Source organism: Saimiri boliviensis, chromosome 8 (genome assembly GCF_048565385.1).
Source record: "Saimiri boliviensis isolate mSaiBol1 chromosome 8, mSaiBol1.pri, whole genome shotgun sequence".
In the NCBI taxonomy this organism is placed as follows: domain Eukaryota; kingdom Metazoa; phylum Chordata; class Mammalia; order Primates; family Cebidae; genus Saimiri; species Saimiri boliviensis.
In genome coordinates, this window is record NC_133456.1 from 53332964 (window position 1) to 53353469 (window position 20506).

General features: G+C 38.7%; 1 pseudogene; it reads right to left on the reverse strand.

Moving 5' to 3' along the window:
- Positions 1-10125: 10125 nt before the first annotated feature.
- LOC101039762 (keratin, type II cytoskeletal 8-like) lies at positions 10126-11651 on the reverse strand (annotated as a pseudogene).
- Between the last annotated feature and the right edge of the window lie 8855 nt (positions 11652-20506).

Sequence of the window (20506 nt, forward strand, 5' to 3'; positions counted from 1 at the left end):
CAAAGGACAATAAGGGAGAATAAAAAGAAAATGAAAGAACATTACAGTAGTGGGGATAAAGGAGAAATTTGTGGAAAATGTTTCTTTGTCAACTCTAAGACTCTCAGGCCCCTTAGGGAGGTTCTGAATTCTTTTTGCCTGAATGTTAAGATGAGAAGACCTAGTTTTATTGCTGGCTAGAAGGCTAGATAGGATTTTTAGGGTTGTATGGCACTTTATGTTCAAATGATGCAACCACCAGCAGTGACATGGTCTGCTCTGAATCACCGCCTGCTAGGCACCTAAGCTGTGCTTGCTTGCCTCCAATGGTGTGGAGCTTGCTATACACACAGCAGAGGCCCATTTCGTACTTGCTCTTCCCTATACAGAACTGCAGTCTGTTTCTCTGTCATTTCTACTTGCCAGAATCTTGTGCAAACGCCACTGCTTACTATTGAGTAACTTGGGAACGTGGTATAATCAAAATCAGTTTTCTCACTCTAAGATTGGGATAATAGTATCTAGTTCATTCAGTTTGGGTAAGAAATAAATGAAAACAATCCAAGCCAAACAATGAGCACCCCCCAGGTCCTTACATGTTTTTTCTTCTGTAGATAATCATTTTCTCACTAATATCAAAGTCTTTTTGTTAATCTACCATCCTTCCAAAATTCTCCTCAGTGTTCAGATTTCATCAGAATTGTTTGGTGACCATCCCCCTGCCCTCCCATCTAATCTTTGCATCACCTACTCATGGAACTCACAGAGTTAGAAGACTGCCAAAGGATGACATTCACCTGATGTGTTGGTTCAGGTTCCCTGCTACTAAGTTAAAAGCCTAAGGGCTGCTTGTCCCTTGCCATCCAGGTCCACATCCACTGAAGCCATGAGATCATTTGGATGAGTTACCAGTGATTCCAGGGAAACATATAGAGTGAGATCTAGCTGCTCAAAAGCCTACGTTTGTACTTTATCTAGTTATTTTATTTACATACTTTTAATCTTATTTTGTGTTAGAAAAGTAATACACAATTACTGAAGAAAAATGAGAAAATAAAGATGAACAAAATATCCAACTGATATAAAATACCCATATATAGTTGTTTTAGAACTATTGCTTATTTTTCTCCAGAATTTTTTTCTATTTGATATACAAATAGAAAATATGTGTTTTATAACTTGAGATTACATTAAACAAGCATGAATAAATCTTCTGTTTGACTCAACCATGTATTTTGCAAGTGTTTTGAAGTTCAGTGTCACCATTGTCTATTGTTGGGCAACTAGCATTACAATTTTTTTTATTTTATACACAATATCATAATGAACATTCTTGTACATATATCTCTCTACACTTGCATGACTATAAGAGTAAATTTCTTCATGTGGGACTGGTGGGTCTAAATGTATATATGTGGGAATTTTTTTGTGTATTAATTCATACTGACAAATTGACACCAAGAAAGGACATATCTACACTTATAAGTGCATTTATAAGTGTATAAATGCACTTATTTTCTCATATATTCTATTATTGTGTGTTACCGAATAAAAGGAACTTAAAACCATGCCTTGCTCAATAAATGTAAGCTACTGTAGTTACTGTCATTATTATTCTATTATTGTTGTTTTCTTAATGCTGTCATTATTTTCCATTTCTTCCCAGTGAATATCCTGTGATTTAATTAAAATGGATTATTTGCTTTTTCCTGGAAGTATTCCACACGTCAAATCTCTGCATCTTGCTCATGATGTTTGCTCTGATTAGAATGTCTCTCTCTTCCTCATCTGTCATTATTCTATTCATCCTTCAAATCCATCTGTATTGCATAAACATCCTTCATTAAGCTTTTTAAAATTTTCCCCTCAAGGCATCAACTGCACGATCTATCTCTTTATCTTTTGAACCCCTAATCGCATTTGGGATATTCCTTTTTTAATTACAGGCATTTGTATTCTTGTTTGAGGATGTAACTATTAGGGTGTAACTTGTTTCTTTGACTTTAAAAAATGTGTGCTTCATAGCTGCATCACCTGTAGTGCCTAGCATCATGACAGGCACGTAGTAGGTGTTAAACAAGTGTCAAATTGAAGGGGCCAGATGTGAATGAAGTGTGTAGTCTTAAGCATCTTTACAAAGAACCAGTTTTTTACTAAAAAGAAATTAATTCATAGGCAAATCATCACAAAAGGAGTTTACTATTCCTTTTTTGCAATATATACTGCGCTTAGATACTTTCAGCAAGGCACAGGCACACTTAATAATTGTATTTGAGGTGGCCTTTTTGGAAACTTACATCCCAGGAGACAAATTTTTGCTTCACTGGCTTCCCCAGGGCTCACAAATCTGACCACCTGTCTGCTTTTTGTTGGCCACAGGATGTTTGAATGATCAGAGATGATTTGTTAACAGAAGTCAACAAAAATGGCCTTTGATAACAATGAAAATCCCTTGCATTTGCATAGACACATTGAGTCCATAAAGTTATTTCACAAATGTTATTGCACAGTTTCCAAGGCCGACTGAAGAGGCTTGAAACTCTGTGGCTAGAAATTTTTAAAAGATTAACAAAGCTCTCTATGTCTTTTGGTATGTCAGATAGCACTGAGCAAAGTGTTCTTAGTGAGTTCTCAGTAAATAAGGTTGTCCACCCACCAGGACCTAGAAACCACAGAATGGTATCTCTCAAAAAAAAAAAAAAAAAAAAAAGCCTATGATTACACTGATTTAAGCACTAACCCTGAACCCTAACCCTGAACCCTAGGTTTTTACTCATTTCTCCTCTTCCAGCTGAGACAAAAGCTTAAGAGTGTGACTAAGGACTTGTCAGACGACTTCAATATCTAATGACCTATAGTCATTCCTGATAGCCGGAGATGGGGATCATGACAAATCCAGCCTGAAGATATGCTTTTTCAGGTTAATCTCCCAAGCTGAAGTTGTTTTGTAGAAGTAGCTAACACACTGGGATTTCTGAAAAACCTGAAAGAAGCATAAGGGATTTATAGATAGAAGCTTGGACCTAGACGGCCCCTTAACTCTAGTTCCAGTCCTATTATTTGATGGTTTGCCATTTTCAGGCAGTCCCACTAGGCTCTGTCTCAGCTTGAGAGATGATTGCCATAGAATCAATACCTCATACTGCAGTGTTTCAGGCTGCATTCTCTAGAGTGGGGGTGGAAGGTGTCCGGGGTGTTTGCTCAGCCCTAGAGAAAAGAGGGAGATCTGGAGAAGATGAGTGTGATTTGCAGAGCCAGGAAACCTTGCAGCCCAGCAGTATTAGACAAAACTTTTATCTCTCTTCATATTGAGATATTTTCTCTGTGGATTATATAATTATGAGGGAATGAATGAAATGCCCACCATAATATGTCTTCTGTTTCTCCACAACTCAGGTAGACCCACTTGAAGAAAATGTAGTGAAAGGAAACTTCAAGTGTATTAGTGATGTTTTATTTCTTAGGCCACAGGATAAGTGTACAGTTTTCTTTGTATTTTATTTTATACCTTTTGCTCTATTTTAAATGTTACATGACACAACAGTTTTTAAAGGAAGAAAAGAGAAAAATATAGGGCTCTGCATATTTGGTTAATAAACAGTTGATTTGTGATACTACAATACTTTTCTTTTATACAGAAGTTCCGTTTCTGGTGATATGGAACTAGCATGGGGTGGTACGGGAACTAAAATTGTGGAAAAGTCACTCTACCTGGAGTTCACATTCATCAGGGATCAGAAACTTAGTCATTTAAGATTATGTGCAACTAAAGTGATATTACAGTCACAGGCGTACTGTGTCAAGATCAAAAGGGAGGCTCATCTTTCAATTTTGTGCTAGTGTCCCAGCACTGAACCACATAGCCTGACGTACACTGTGAATTGTTAATGTAAAAATTATACATATTCATATGCACGTGACTACTTAAAATCATACATTGGCATTTCTTATATTTTACATAAGAAGAATCTCCAAACATTGGAGGAGCCTGAGCTTACTCTGACTATAAAGGAGTCCTGTTGAGAAGCTGCTACAGTGCAGAGAAAGATGGTGAACTCCGAGTTCAGAGAAGGTTCTAGTCTCAGATTGACAGCAAATGGGCCATTGAACTCAAGACTTAGAGCATTCTTATCTTTTCAAAATAATCAAATGCGATGAAATGTGTGACTGTGGTAAAGTGAGACTTCTTAAAGGCTGTAAGCATAGATTGTATGTTTTATGAGACTGACAAACTGCTGGCTACACTAAGAGGGCAGGCCCTTGTGTATTTTAATGTTGGTTAAAGTTTCATTGAGTCCTTTCTTTGTTCATAAGCTCTTTACCTATAATTTCTCATTTAATCTTTCCAACATCCTATGTGATAGCCACCATGATTATATCTATTTTACTGATGAGGATATTGAGGCTTTTGAGAGTTGAGTAATTTGTCCAGGTTCTGCTATTATTACTTTTCTGAACAGGTATTTGAGCTCAGGACTTTCTAATCTCAAAGTTTATGTGTTCAAACCATATGTCATGCTATAGTTATTATAGGCAGTCAGAAAGCTCTCACTGATCAATTTCTTCACTGTGGCATAGAGACAGAGGACTCCAGCCGGGCCCAAGTAGAGTCAGAAACTTCTACAACCCCCTAGGTATTTTAGCAATACTTGCTTTTATGAAAATGCATTCACATTAAAGTAGAAGTGAATGGTCATTTACTAATATAATTCTTAAACTGTTTGCCAAAAATCTAGCCTTTTTTGTAAATATTTGGCCTGAAGTACAAGGGGAGAAGAGAAGTTCTGGCTGTAATACAATTTGGAAAACAATTTTATAATGTTTCTCTTAAGATTGCTCAAATATATTTCAATTTAGCAATAAACAATAAGAAGAGAGAAAAGGAGGACATTTCAATAATCTGACAAATACTGTTAAAGAATGCATTGGGATGTTTAATTCCTAACTAAATGTCAACTTTTAAATTTCAAATGTCCTTGGACGGGATGACTAATGAAGTTAGTTGATGGGAAGGCAAATTTAACAGAATGGTCACATATCTGGGCTGCGGAATCATACCACTCTGGGTATTAATTCTGCTGTCTCATAAATGGTGATTGATACAGAAAGAAGATGAATAAAGCAGTTCAAGCTATCCAATAAGCCAAAGCACTTGCCCTAGCCATGAATAGATATGTGCCATATGTATCTATCAAAATTTTCACAAATGCATGTAACAGAAAATCCAATTCAAACTCATTTGAACTAAAAAAAAAAAGGTTGGTTCAGCTTTAAGCATCGTGAGCTAGCTCCAAGCTGCACATTTTTTCATCAGGATCCAGCAAACTGCCTTTATCTCTTGGCTACCTTTTGTTCTTTGTTAGCTCCATTCTTAAATGATTGTCCTAATGGGGTATCAGGATGGTTGCAAATGAGTTCAGTCTTACATTCAGTCTTAAGTTCAGAATTGGAATGCCTTATTTTTTAGTTGTCACGGTACATCACTAGGGTTAACTTTGATAATTGTCTTGGTCTCCATTATATTCCTATTTCTCAACCAATCACTGGAGTAAAGAGGATGGGGTGTTTGAGAAGCCAGGACTGTGCCTCATTCCTTACAAAATCATGTCATGCTAGTATGGGGAAAATGATTTCCTAGAGACAATTAGAGTACTTTTACTTAAGATGGGGTTGTTAAATTGTAGGCAGGCAAAAACAATAGAATTTTATACATACATTTTTTAAAAGATCTATGCACTGCTGGATATAAATAAGGTACATTTCCTCACTAGGGAAGAATATGCATTCTTCCAGAAGGGAGGCTTGCCAGCCACCTGACAATGGATCTGCTGCTTTCCAGGCTGTTCTGAGCTCTGCTTTAGCTGCTGATTTGAAAAGTCCCCTCTTGCATAAAAATTACACCTGGCACACTCACTTGGGAGCATGCAAGAGAATTTTCTTCATCCTTTCTTAAAGATGCAATTGTTTCTGACAGCCAGTGTCATCTGTGGTGACAGATGTCACTTCTGACTCTCATTCATCGCAGACAACTGAGCTCAAGGAGACCGCTAGGCTCTGATGATGGTTTTAACTCTTACCTGGAAAAACCAAAGCACTGAAATGTTTAGTTTCATGGGATTCTTGTGTTAATATAAGTAGTAGGGTGAGGGTTCTTTGTGCACACAACTCATGAACCTCCCTACTCATCACTTATCATGTAGTCTTCAAATTATGTGTTCAAATATACTGCAATGTAAACTCTAAAAGAAACAAATACTGGGTTTTCACCCTTTGTGACTAAAACAGTGCCCGTAGTAAAAGATAACTATGTAGCAGAAGATAGAGAAATATTCATTGACTGGCTGATTGAATGACTGAATATAGGAATTTTAAATAAAATTTAGCACTAATTTGGTGAGACAGGGAGGGAGGGAGAGAGAGAGAGGGAGCGAGGGAGGGAGGGAGAGAGAAAGAGAGGAAGGGAGGGAGAGAGAGAGACAGACAGAGACAGAGAGAGAGACAGAGAGAGAGACAGAGAGAGAGAGAGAGAGAGAGAGAGAGAGAGAGAGAGAGAGAGATAACCAAAACCTGACATTTTTACCTGTTTTTCATATGGGAAATAGAGGCACAGCAGTTAGGGAATTTGTATCAATCGCAATAGATAATTAATACCATGACTTAAATATAGATGTTTTAGCTCTATTTTTGAAATCTCTTAGGGAAATTACTCAGTTCTCTCAAATATTTCTTTTTAATAGTATTTTCCAATTCATTTACAGCCTAGTTCATGTGACGTATACTCATTACATAATTACTGTTTTTCAGCTATGTTTACATTCTCATTTTGATTTTGAACCTCGCAACAAGGAAGGTATTATCCCTATCTTCACCCTATATGAAAAGGTGAAGGTTCAGTGGGTGATGTGACTCGTATATAACTGGGAAGAGAAAGGGTAGCACCAAAAATGAAACTGAGTTCTTCTGATCCCAAGTCTGATGTTTATCTCCACTGGGAAATGATGACTTGTAGTCTGTTGAGTATGTGGGCATCGGCTGCTCCCTTTAAGTCTCAGAGGCTCTTCTGTCTAGTGAACTTCATGACTGACATGCTTTTTTACTGAGCTTCATTGACGCATGGTTATAAAACAGTAACAGCCCAGCCCATTATTTTTCACAATTATGACTGCTGTTGGAATTCAGTCTAGACTTTACTGTTGAATTCTCATTCATTTTTTCAGACATAAATTAATGAAGCAGAATAGGAGGCTGAAAGATCACCATATGCACAATTCTCTTTGAATCTTAAAATCTTTAAGTCACAATTTTTCAATGACTGAAAAATAGAAGAGGCATAACCTTTTATTTCGATCAGCTCATCAAAAATAAGAACAAGGGGAAAATAAATTTTGAGCACATGGAGCATCAGCTTTCTTTGTCTAAATACCTAACTTGGAATATTTTCTGCTGATGGGTCAATGCCTGGGTGTCTGACTTCTTAACTGAGGTTATTAGTAAAAGTAATATTTTAAAATTCTCAGCTTTACCATTATGGCATACATATTTTCTTTATATGATTTAGAATTTTTAATCATGGATGATAGAAATAATGTTAATAGTGTTATGAACAAATAAATATAATGCCTTGAGGACTCAATTTAGTATTTTTCTTCTAATGATCTCAAAAAAGATTTCTGTAATCTATGTTACTTTTCATGTACTTTGCTCATTTCCCAGGTAAGCAAATTGGGGCATGGAAAGTTTGAGAAATGTTTCAAAAGAAGATATTTAGTTAATTCATTTAACTTTTATTTTAAGTTCAGGGGATAAATACGCATGTTTGTTATATAGGTAACCTCATGTTATTTGGGTTTGTTGTATAGATTACTTTCTTACCCAGGTATTAAGCCTAGCACCCATTAGTTATTTTTCCTGATCATCTCCCTCCTTCCACCCCCCACCCTCCAGTAGGCCTTAGTGTGTGTTTTTCCCACCCCCCATGTGTCCACGTGCTCTCATCATTTAGCTTCCACTTATAAGTGAGATCATGCCGTATTTGCCTTTCTGTTCCTACATTAGTTTGCTAAGGAAAAAAGCCTCCAGCTTCATCCGTATTCCCACAAAAGACATTATCTTGTTCTTTTGTATGGCTGCATAGTATTCCATGGCTATCTTTACCACATTTTCTTTATTCAATCCACCATTGATGGGTATCTAGATTGATTTCATGTCTTTGCTATTGTGAATAGTGTGGCCATGAACATACACATGCATGTATCTTTGATAGAATGATTTATATTCCTTTGGGTGTACACCCAGTAATGGGATTACTGGGTCAAATGGTATTTCTGTTTTTAAGTCTTTGAGGAATCACCACAATGTTTTCCACAAGGGGTGACCTAATTTACACTCCTGCCAACAGCATATAAGCATTCTTTTTTGCCTGCAACCTCACCTGCATCTCTTATTTTTTGACTTTTTAGTAATAGCCATTTTGACTTGTGTAAGACAGTATGTCACTGTGGTTTTGATTTGCATTTCAGTGATGTTGAGTTTTTAAAAATATGCTTATTGGTTGCATGTATGTCAGAAGAAGACATTTTAGATTCAAAGGCGTGTCTCTGAATTCTTTATATTCTCTACTGAGCTGCTAGCTTTGGCTATGCATTTTTGAATATGAGAAATAGTCTTAAGTAAGACAATTCAAATAAAGTCAATAGGAAGCTGTCATAAGGATTTTTGTGAAGGTAATAAATGCAATAGGAAAGGTTACATGTAATCTCCATGGATAAGATGCTTTGTTTTGTTTACATGATGCAGATGTTTTGTTTCCATTTACCATCATGAATGAAAATTTTAACATATATTTAAATAAATAAAACATATATTTTTATTAGATAAATAATAAAAATAATGGTATGAATAAAAATAGCTACCATATATTGTCTGCATTCCATGTGCCAGTCATAATGCCAAGAACCTTACATAGATTAGTTTATCCTCCTAATAGTCCAGTGAAGCTAGTACATTTGTTATCCCATTATACAGGTGAGAAAAAATGGCAATTTTAGCTAATTAAACGACTAGTTCAAGATTACAAGGCTAGCAGGTAAAGGAACTGAGATTATAGAACTACAGAAATAAAACCCAGTACCCTTAGTCACTACCAGAATCCAAAAACATGAGCTGCTGGAGACAAGCTACATCTGATGAGGCACTTAGTAGCATCTCAGACGCTATTTCTTTTTTGGTCTTTCTCTCTCATGGACCACACACATGGTCTTCTTTTGCTTTTACTAATTTAATTCTCTTTTCTCACTCTTGACATGCCTATTCCTTTTCTCTTCCCTGAATGTTTTCTATTCAGACTATGACTTCTTCTTCCTTATGGACTCTGCTGCATCATAGCTTGGGACTGCCATGACCAACCGCATCTTAATTCTATCAGAGAGGATTAAATCTATCTCATATTCTCATGTTTTTCAAAAATCTATTTAATACTTTAAGTATTAAACAGATTTAAACAATTAAATCTATTTAATTGTTCCTGTTGCCAATCATCTCATTTCTTATGAGTTTTAAAATTCAAATTATCTAGAGCAAAAATCCAGTTAGTCCAACTCCCTTTTGGGGGCCAGCCTGTGTTACTGGGTAGCCTGTATATGTATTGACTGCCTCTACATCCAGTGCCTAACCCTGGTCCACTCTGCTGGAGTTTAGATAGGACTAAGACTAGATCTGATTCAATGCCTCTCTGGAGTTTGGGTTTTATTTAGAATTTTAAAAATTAATTTTCCATAACATTTACATGTCTGTAAAACATTAACCTTAACCACTGGGATTTTTTTTTTTTATTTCAATAGTTTTTAGGGCATAGGTGGTCTTTGGTTACATGGATGAATTCTTTAGTGAGACTTTATTGCACCCATCACCCAAGCAGTGTACACTATATCCAATATGTAGTTTGTTTGTTTTTGGCAGAGCTAGCTGAGGTTTTATTTTGGGGGAAAAAATGTTTCGTAGCTGGAGGCATGTACAAGGTGGGTACCGCAGGCAGTGAACTCCCCCGCGGGTGGGCTGAGGGCTAGGGCTGAGTCACAGGTAGGTCTCCCGTTCCCCGTGTTCACTCACCGGCTCTGGGGCAGCGGCAGGAGGGGTAGGCGTGGCTCTTCACTTGAGCAGAATGTCAGAGGACTCGGACACAAGCTTCTCATTGCCGGTCTCCATCTTCTTCACAACCACGGCCCTGGTAGAGCTGGTGCGGCTGAGAGAGCTGGAGCCGGCACCAGAGCCAAAGCTGGAGTCCAGGCCATACCTGAGGCCGGGGCTTGTGAGGCCCCCGCAGGCGGGGGTCAGCACACCTCCTTAGGCATTGGTGGTCCTCCTATGGATACTGATGTTCTTCATCCCAGACTCCAGCCTGCTCTCCTCACCTTCCAGCAGGTTCCTGTGGGTGGCGCTTTCGGTGTGCAGAGCTAGGTTGGTGTTCATCAGCTCCTGGTACTCAACGCAGCTGCCTGGCCATGTTCTGCTTGGCCCACTGCAGCGCGGCCTCCAGATGAGACAGCTTGGCATTGGCATTCTTAACAGCCAGCTCCCCGCACTGCTTGGCATCTGCGATGCCAGCCCCTAGGGAAGCCCTCTGGCCTTTGAGGCCCTCAGTCTGAGCCTGGAGCCGGCTGATGTTCCGGTTCATCTCGGAGATCTTGGTCTTTGTACGCTGCAGGTCATCCCCGTGCTTCCCAGCCGGCATCTGCAGCTCCTCATACTTGATCTGGTACATGCTCTCAGCCTCAGCCCGGCTTCGGTTGGCGATCTCCTCATACTGTGACTTGACCTCAGCAAGGATGCTGTCTATGTCCAGGGAGCAGCTGTTGTCCATGGACAGCACCACAGACGTGTCTGAGATCTGGGACTGCAGCTCCCGGATCTCCTCTTCATACAGCTGCCTGAGGAAGTGGATCTCATCAGTCAGCCCTTCCAGGCGAGACTCCAGCTCCACCTTGTTCATGTCAGCTTCATCCACATCTGTCGGGGACCGGTCTGGGACGGCACATCTGCCGGAATTGTGGGGAACATTCCTGTGTGAGACCCCCACACATCCTTTTTGATGAGGACAAATTCATTCTACATCTCTGTATGCTTATTGATCTCATCCTCATACTTGTTCTTGAAGTCCTCCACCAGCACCTGCATGTTACCAAGCTCCGCCTCCAGCTTCAGCTTCTCCTGGCCCAGAGTCTCCAGCTGCCACCTAAGAGTGTTGATGTAGATCTGGAACATGTTGTTCAAGTTGCTTCAAGGTGTCTTCTGCTGTTGCAGGAGGCTCCACTTGGTCTCCAGCATCTTGTTCTGCTGCTCCAGGAACCACACCTTGTCGATGAAGGAGGCAAACTTGTTGTGACAGTCTTGATCTGCTCCTTCTCCTGGGTGCACACAACCTGGATGTTGGGGTCCACCTGCAACTGAAGGGGGCTCAGGAGACTCTCATTGACCACGATGGCAGTGATGCCTCCCATGCCTCTGTCCCCATCACAGCCTCCACGCAGGCCACCCCAGAAGCTGCTGCTACCCACTCAGGAGAAGTTCAAGGAGCTGATGTGGCCACTGGGCCCACTCCTGCAGGAGCAGCTACTGAAGCTCCGGCAGCCAGAGATGGACACCTTGTAGGACTTCTGGATCACCCTGATGGACATGGTGGAGGCAGGAGTGGATGCAGGTGGGCTGAACCAGGCAGAGATTCCAGAAGGGGCGGGGAAGCTGCTTCCCGGTCCAATGTGTAGCCTTTTATCCCTCGCCCACCTCCCACCCTTCCCCCTTAAGTCTCAGAATTCCATTGTATCATTCTTAAGCCTTTACATCCTTATAGCTTACCTCTGACTTAGAACATATATTTAGTTTTTTATTCTCGAGTTACTTCACTTAGAATAATGACCTCCAGCTCCATCCAAGTTGCTGAAGAAGACATTATTTTATGTCTTTTTATGGCTAAGTAGTATTTCATGGTATATATACGTTTCTTATATCCGTGGTCTGTACAACATTTTCTTTATCCACTTGGCCAATGGGCACTTAGGTTGGTTTCACATTTTTGCAATTGTGAATTGTGCTGCTATAAACCTGTGTGTGCATGCGTCTTTTTCATATAATGACAGGAGTGGGATTGCTGAATTGAATGGTAGTTCTACTTTTAGTTCTTTAAGGAATCTCCGTACTGTTTTCCACAGTGGCTGTACTAATTCATATTCCCGCCAGCAGTGTAAAAGTGTTCCCTTTTCAACAAATCCACACCAGCATCTATTGTTTTTTCACTTTTTCATTATGGCCATTCTTACAGGAGTAAGGTTGTATCTCATCATGGTTTTAATTTGCATTTCCCTATCACTAGCGGTGTTGAGTATTTTTTCATATGTTTGTTGGCTGTTTACATATCTTATTTTGAAAATTGTCTATTCATCCCTTTGCCCACTTTTTGATACAATTATTTGTCTTTTTCTTGCTGATTTGTTTAAGTTACCTGTGGATCCTGGATATTAGTCTTTGTCAGATGCATAGTTTGTGAATATTTTCTCCCACTCTGGGGTTGTCTGTTTACTCTGCTGATTATTTCTTTTGCTGTGCAGAAACTTTTTAGTTTAATTAGGTCCCATCTATTTATTTTTGTTTTTGTTGCATTTGCTTTTGCAGTCTTAATCACGAATTCTTTGCCTCAGTCATTGCCTAGAAGAGTTTTTCCAATGTTATCTTCTGGAATTTTTAAGGTTTCTGGTCTTAGATTTAAGACTTTTATCCATCTTGAGTTGATTTTTGTATAAGGTGAGAAATGGGGATCCAGTTTCATTCTTCTACATGTGGCTTGCTCAGCTGGGACTTTTTAAGTTGTATATAACACAAATTTTGTGTAAAAGATAATATGTAACATATAGTCTAATGTTTTATATATTATATAGAGAGAGTTTAAAAATAAAAGGAAATGTTTATGCTTGATTCAGCAGTGTTACTAAGTAACTTTCTTTTCCTCTAGCCTTATCTTTCCCTTCTACTAGTATTACTCTCAAGTAAAATTCTTCTACATACAGTTCCTGAAAACTGAGACCTTATATTTCTACATGTTCAGGTTTAGCAAGAAGAGGAACTATGCCTCTATTTTTCAACAAAATACACAAGTCCTAGCAATAAAACTCAGATTGGGTCTCAAAGGCTCATGCTGGGTACGGACCCATTCTTGATCCAGCCACAGTAGTTAGGTGATTAAGGAGGCAATGAAATGCTCACATAAGCCAGATTAATAACTTGTCCCCCATAGAAGCTGAAGTCGAGATGAAACCAGTATTGCATAAACATTTTGGGCCCTAAGTAGGATAAGGGAGATTTTTCAGAGGAAAATTGAGGGCTCCCCTCAGAAGAGCACATGAGTCATGAACCCACAGATTGTTTTCATCACAGCTTGGACCTGCTATGCTGGATTTTGAGCCTGGAAAGGGAGTAAAGACTTGTGCTTTCTATTCTAGGTTACCAGTAGCCTTATCATTAATGAAATTAGTAGAGATAAAGGAAATTAAACTTTACCTATGTAAACCTTAGTTTAAGACCTACAGCAAGATCTCCATTTCAGAACTTAGTAATGTGACACCTCCTCAGCTGAAGTGAACAGGTAACCTAGGTTGGACAACTTTAGGAAAGCCCAGTTTCCTAATCCCTCCAAAAGATGGTTGGATGGGTTTTGCACCTGTTACAGGAACAAACAAGGTGTTTAAAGGAAGAATTTAAAATATCACAGAAAATACAGATGGAAAAACAGGAGGCTGAGGTGTGAGAGGGGACAGATCACCTCGGAAAATGGGTTCTTAAAAGTTTTGGTTATATTTCGGATTAGTTATGTGACCTCAGGCAAATTACTTAATAAGTTTGGGCCTCTTCATTTGAAAGATGATGAAATTGAATTTGGTTCTTTTTTTTATTGTTTCTATTACTTTACTGAAATTCCCCATCTGTTCACACATCTTGTTCATCATTTATTCCAGATTTTTAAACTATATTTTATCATTCTTTAAGATCTCTATGTTATACTGCTAACATTTGGCTTATCTCTGAGTATCTCTCTATTGATTATTTCTTATATTGACCATGGGTCACATGTTCTTTCTTCATCAGTCTCTCTTTCTTTCTCTCTCTCTTTCTCTTTACTGCGTCTTACATACTACATGCAAAAGATCAGCAGAGACATAAGTAAGCAATCTTTGCCTCCAGAAAATGACATGTTTCTTATTCTGTGAGGCCAATGTGTTGGAAGCTGAGTCAATCTAATCTAGTTTTAGTTTCGATGAAGAATTAGATTCAGTTTATCTGAAAAATTTTAACTTGACAAGGACTTGAGATGTGAGTACAGGTAAGACTTCTGGGATGTCTTTCTGTCTCAGAGGCTTTTGTAGCATTTTGAATTTGGGTACTGTTTAGAAATTTTTATTAATTTCCTATAATATTTACATGTCTCCAAAACATCATCCTTATCAGCTGGGTTTTTAAGTTGTATATAATAACCCATATGTAATATATAGCCATATGTACATATATATATATAGACTATTTATATCTATATATATTTATATATTTCTATCTCTCTGTATGTAGGTAGATATATATATATATATATATATATATATACATATATAAAGAGAGAGAGAGTTGAAAAATAAAAAGAAATGTTTATGTTTTATTAAAGCGTAAATCTTATGGAATTTCTCTGGGTCCTCCTGCCCCACATTTACCCTTTAAGCACCGTTGAAGGTTGGAGAGCCAACTTGTTGAAAGCCTGAGATCACTTGGACGATGTTCTCCTAGCTCTCCTGCACTGCTTTTATTCATCGGAATAACACCCTCAAGCACCCAAAAAAGCCTCTGGGAAAGAACTGGAGAATGGGTGCCAAGTGTCTCTGTGTTTGAGGCTTTTTAGGATTATAATCTCTCATGCTGCTTTATACAGGTATTAAAAATTTATTAAAAGTTAGGCAAGTTTATCTTTATTCGCATTTTGCTAGATTTTTCTTCCTCCCCCAATTCTTACCAGGGTTGAAGTAACTTTTTTCCTCTGTTAGGAAGGTCTTACCACTTTCTGGAATTTAGCTTTTTAGGTTTCCTTGCACCCTCAGCCTTCTATAGCTTATCCAATGTATCCTTCTTAGGGTAGAAATCATGGTCTTCTAGGCCCTAATCCAAAGAAGTCCATTCAGGTCGTTTTGAATGATAGCTTCTAAATTCTAAAGTCATTGGTAATCTGAATAAACTGTTAGAAACAATGTGTGCATGATATATTTGTGTAATCAGAAACAGTATCATAACATCTCTTTTTGGTTTTTTGATAGTTGAATAATATACTCAACAACATAGCAACTACTAGGAAAAAGAGGGTGATGTAAGGTGAGATACCAACACTTGCTTAAGGCAATCCTAGTCAAGACCCAGCATGGCTGAGTCATAGTTTTGTCTTTGTTGGGTTTTGGCTGCTTTATTTTGTTATGATTATTATTTCTATTATAAGTATTATTTTGTTTGAGGAAAATAAAATGTCTTCTTTATATGACAGTTGTTAAGATGGTTACTTTGGCTTTTAGCAGATGTATAGGAGGAAAATCTAAGCTGCATTCCATGAAAAAGAGGGAATTTTGACCAAATATTAAGCAGTTAGGTCATGAGTGGAGTTAGCATTGCTGCTGGGTCTCTACACTAGAGATACAGTTATTTTGGATCTGCTGCTGCATTGTTGCATAGGGAAAAGAGAGCAAAACACCTTATATCCCAGAAAAGTGGAAGACAGAGCTTTGACTGATCTCTCAGCATTGAGGCACTGACTCTCTCTTGCTGACTCAAGAATTCGTGCTACTGAGGATCCTAGGTCTTACTTAAGCTCCCAATATTCCCACTGTATTAATTAAATCATCTACTTCACACAGGCATAAAGAGATTCAACTTACTTTTTAGAAGTCTAAACTTTCTAGCACTTTCTCACATTTCTTAATGTTGGCCTTTTATAGTATGAACAATTCAGTCCCCAGAAAGTCTATTAAATCATCTACAAGTACAAATGAATGACATTTAGAGCAAGGTGAGTTTGCAGCAGAATTGATTTTTTTCTCAGCTGGTATCAGTGGAAATCTACTGAATCTCTACTGTGTTCATGAAAAACAGATCATGTTTGACAAATGTGGCTGAATATTTTTATATGTTTCCTCTATTGCCTGATAAGTAGGAGTGAGGGAGGTGGAATTTATCTGAATATTTGTAAAGTACAAGACACTGAGCTCATAGGTGGAATGATTTGTGAAACTAGTAATGCTTCCTTTCTTGGGAGAGTAGAAGTCATCTAGATCAGTGCTTAGACATACAGGCTTTGGGCAGGAGGCATCACACTACTGGACTTCAAACTATACTATAAGGCTACAGTAATCAAAACAGCATGGTACTGGTACCAAAACAGAGATATAGACCAATGGAACAGAACAGAGGCCTTGGAGGCAACACAACATATCTACAACCATCTGATCTTTGACAAACCTGACAAAAACAAGCAATAGGGAAAGGATTCCCTGTTTAATAAATGGTGTTGGGAAAACTGGCTAGCCATGGGCAAAAAGCAGAAACTGGACCCCTTCCTGACACCTTACTCTAAAATTAACTCCAGATTAAAGACTTAAACATAAGACCTAACACCATAAAAACCCTAGAAGAAAATCTAGGCAAAACCATTCAGGACATAGGCGTAGGCAAGGACTTTATGAACAAAACACCAAAAGCATTGGCAACAAAAGTCAAAATAGACAATTGGGACCTAATCAAACTCTACAGCTTCTGCACAGCAAAATAAACAGTCATTAGAGAGAATCGGCAACCAACAGAATGGGAAAAAAATTTACCCATCTGACAAAGGGCTGATATCCAGAATTTACAAAGAACTAAAACATATATACAAGAAAAAAACAACCAAGCCCATTCAAAAGTGGGCAAAGAATATGAACAGACACTTTAAAAAAGAAGACATACATGAAGCCAACAAACATATGAAAAAATGCTCATCATCACTGGTCATTAGAGAAATGCAAATCAAAACTACATTGAGATACCATCTCACACCAGTTAGAATGGCGATCAATCAAAAATCTGGAGACAACGGATGCTGGAGAGGATGTGGAGAAATAGGAACACTTTTACACTGTTGGTGGGAGTGTAGATTAGTTCAACCATTGTGAAAGACAGTGTGGCGATTTCTCAAGGACCTAGAAATAGAAATTCCATTTGACCCAGCAATCCCATTACTGGGTATATATCGAAAGGATTATAAATCGTTCTACTATAAGTACACATGCACATGAATGTTCATTGCAGCACAATTTACAATAGCAAAGACCTGGAATCAACCCAAATGCCCATCGATAATAGACTGGACAGGGAAAATGTGGCACATATACACCATGGAATATTACACAGCCATCAAAAACGATGAGTTCCTGTCCTTTGTAGGGACATGGATGAACCTGGAAGCCATCATTCTCAGCAAACTGACACAGGAGCAGAAAATCAAACACTGCATGTTCTCACTCATAGGCGGGTGTTGAACAATGAGAACACATGGACACAGAGAGGGGAGCACTACACGCTGGGGTCTGTTGGGAGGAAATGGGGGAGGGACAGTAGGGGATAGGGAGTTGCGGGGGGGATGGCATGGGGAGAAATGCCAGATATAGGTGAGGGGGACGAAGGCAGCAAATCACACTGCCACATGTATACGTATGCAACAATCTTGCATGTTCTTCACATGTACCCCAAAACCTAAAATGTAATTTAAAAAAAAGAAATATAGGCTTTGGAGTCACTTACCTGGGTTTAAGTCCTGATTGCACCTTTTATTTGGGCAAATTTCTATGCTCTAATTTTCTCAGGGTAACAGAGTTATCTATTATTTATCTCTTGTTCTTCTGACTATGCAAAATGGTATTTGTATAGAATTTTACACAGTGCCTAGCACACAGGTGGTTCTTAGTAAGTGGTAATTATTATAATAGGAGGAAATTAGAAGCCTTCAAGAAAACCCAGTAGCTAGTATAGTAATAACTCTCATCGACTTTCTTCAGTTGTACACTTATTTATTCTAGCCTGGAGGTGCTATTGGACATCTTCTGCCAGTACAATTAACTAGCAGAGAATGAGTTGCTCAAAATATGTTCAACTTTATAATGCATGATAAGATTTAGCCTGAGTATCTTGTTTGATATTCTATTTAGGTCCTGCACAGTTCAATATTAAATACAATTTCTACCCTAGTGTGAAAAGAGGAAGAGAGAAATTCAGCTCTGAAATTCCCTGAATGTTAGAGTGAGACCATGTGGAATTCAAAATGTTGTTGTAGGTCACTGACAGCTAAACATAGGAAGGTATAGGAAACGGAAGGCCAAGGTGGCCATTATTTCTATGCCTAAATTCTTAAGAACGTTGTCAGGATCATGAGTTACAGGTCCCGCGTAAAGATGCCAAACAGAGCCCAAAAGAATCGTTATTAATATTGTATCTGATTATTTAGCTATTTCCTGACCCCCTTCCCATTACCAAGAAGGGAGGCAAGAGGCAGAAGTGTATAGTGGTTAAGATAAGCCAACAGATTGGAATCGGGTCGTCTGGGTTTGAATCTTTGTATTACCTCTTTATAGACGCTAGACCTCAGCTTCCCCAACTGAAACACTCTAGTAACAATGCTTACGTTACTGGGTTCTTGTGAGTTAAAAGAAGATAAGGTATGTAAAACATGATGCTCAATATAGCCTAACATTTCTTTTTTAATTCAGAAAAGAAGCTCAGTCTTACATATTCCCCTTCTTAAGGCTGACAGTGCATGAAGAACTGGATGTCAGGTGAGGTGATTCTGGGCCATAAACCACATTTTCACAGAAGGCTTCATTCGTTTTCCTGCTTTCAACTATACACTCACAGTGGTTATTACCTGGGGTCTGCAAAGAAGAATAGAAAAGATGATGAGGAGGCCTTTCTTTCTTTATTTTCTAAACTCAGGCTAAGTACCTACTGTGGGTAAGAGCTTCGAAATCTGCAAGGTATCATTGGTGTCAGTACCAAGAATAAAACTGTGCCAAACCACCAATGACTGCCCTGGCTTAGCCAAGCATTGATCAGTGAGGATTCAAGGTTTTGAGAGAAGTTCTAGGCGCTGTTCTGGGGTAAAAGAATAACTGGCTATAGAGGCAGCAAGCCAGGAACAATGTTCCCATTCTTTCATCGGGGATGTCAGAAGCGCTCATAGGTACTTAGGGGCTTGCTGCAGCAAATACTCACAACTCAAGACATCTCCCTTTATGAGCCCTTTTGTGGTCTCCCACCATTTCTGTCCAACTATAGAGTAAAATATGTTATTTCAATAGAGAAAGTTTTCAAATACTGGCTACCATGCTAATTACATAAAAAATTAGATGCCCAGAACAACAGAGTGGACTCATAACATGCTGTCTCATTTATCTTTGTGGTCTCCTAGGCTTAGCACAAAACTTAACATACTGATCCTTTTCAAAAAAAAATTGTTGATCATCTCACTTATACTCCCTCGTCTATTCATGTAGAGACATCCAATCCAATTTATCATGCTTATTATGTAGATGGGAATATTGAGGTTCAGAGAGAGGCAGGAACTTGCTCAGGATCACATCCTTACTAAGTAGTTGAGCAATGCTAGAGTTCTTTGATTGTAAGCAACAGCTATCCATTGCAGTAACTTAGGCAATAGGCAGATAAACTGACAGACAAGTAAGAAGATACTAGACAGCCCGTGGAATTGAAGGGAGAGCTGAAGGTTTAGATTTTTGTGAAAGACCTGAATAAGCATCCTCAGGGGTCTTGATGGCAGGAAATCACAGGTAGTCTATCCATGATTCTGCCATCAGGTCTTCCATCCTCAGCCACCTCATGTATGTGACTGCCCAAGATTCAAAATCCTGGAAGAAGATTCTGATTGTCATCAAGTCAAATCTTCAGTCTTCTACCTAAGCTGTGGTCAGGGACTCTGGACACCATGAATGACATCCCTCTAGAACACATAGGGTCAGAGTCAGGGTCAAACTATCAAAGGATGCCAAGAAACCAGAAAGGCAAACAAAAAGTGTTATGAAAAGAATGTACACTGCATGTTTAAAGCAGGACAAATCCTTTCCCAAGGGCAAAAATTTAACTTTAAAATATATGCAATTTAGCTGTCTAAAAAGTTTAGCAATAGGCACCTGCTTGACATAAAATGATTCCTTTAATGAAAGTAGCTTCAGACTGATGGCTAATGATCAAGGTCCTTGGGGATACCTCCAGCTTTATTTCCTGTTGCATGGCCCCATTTCTGTGTTGGAAGTAAGGAAACTCACTATTCCAGGGCTTAACCTGTATCTAGAGAATGACTCACACATAATGAAGAAAGCACCTGGTATATAGTATCTTAGCCTTTGCTGAGCACTTCAATCCCTTGAAAAATCCTATTTGCAGGATTTTTAAAAACAGTGTTACTCATATC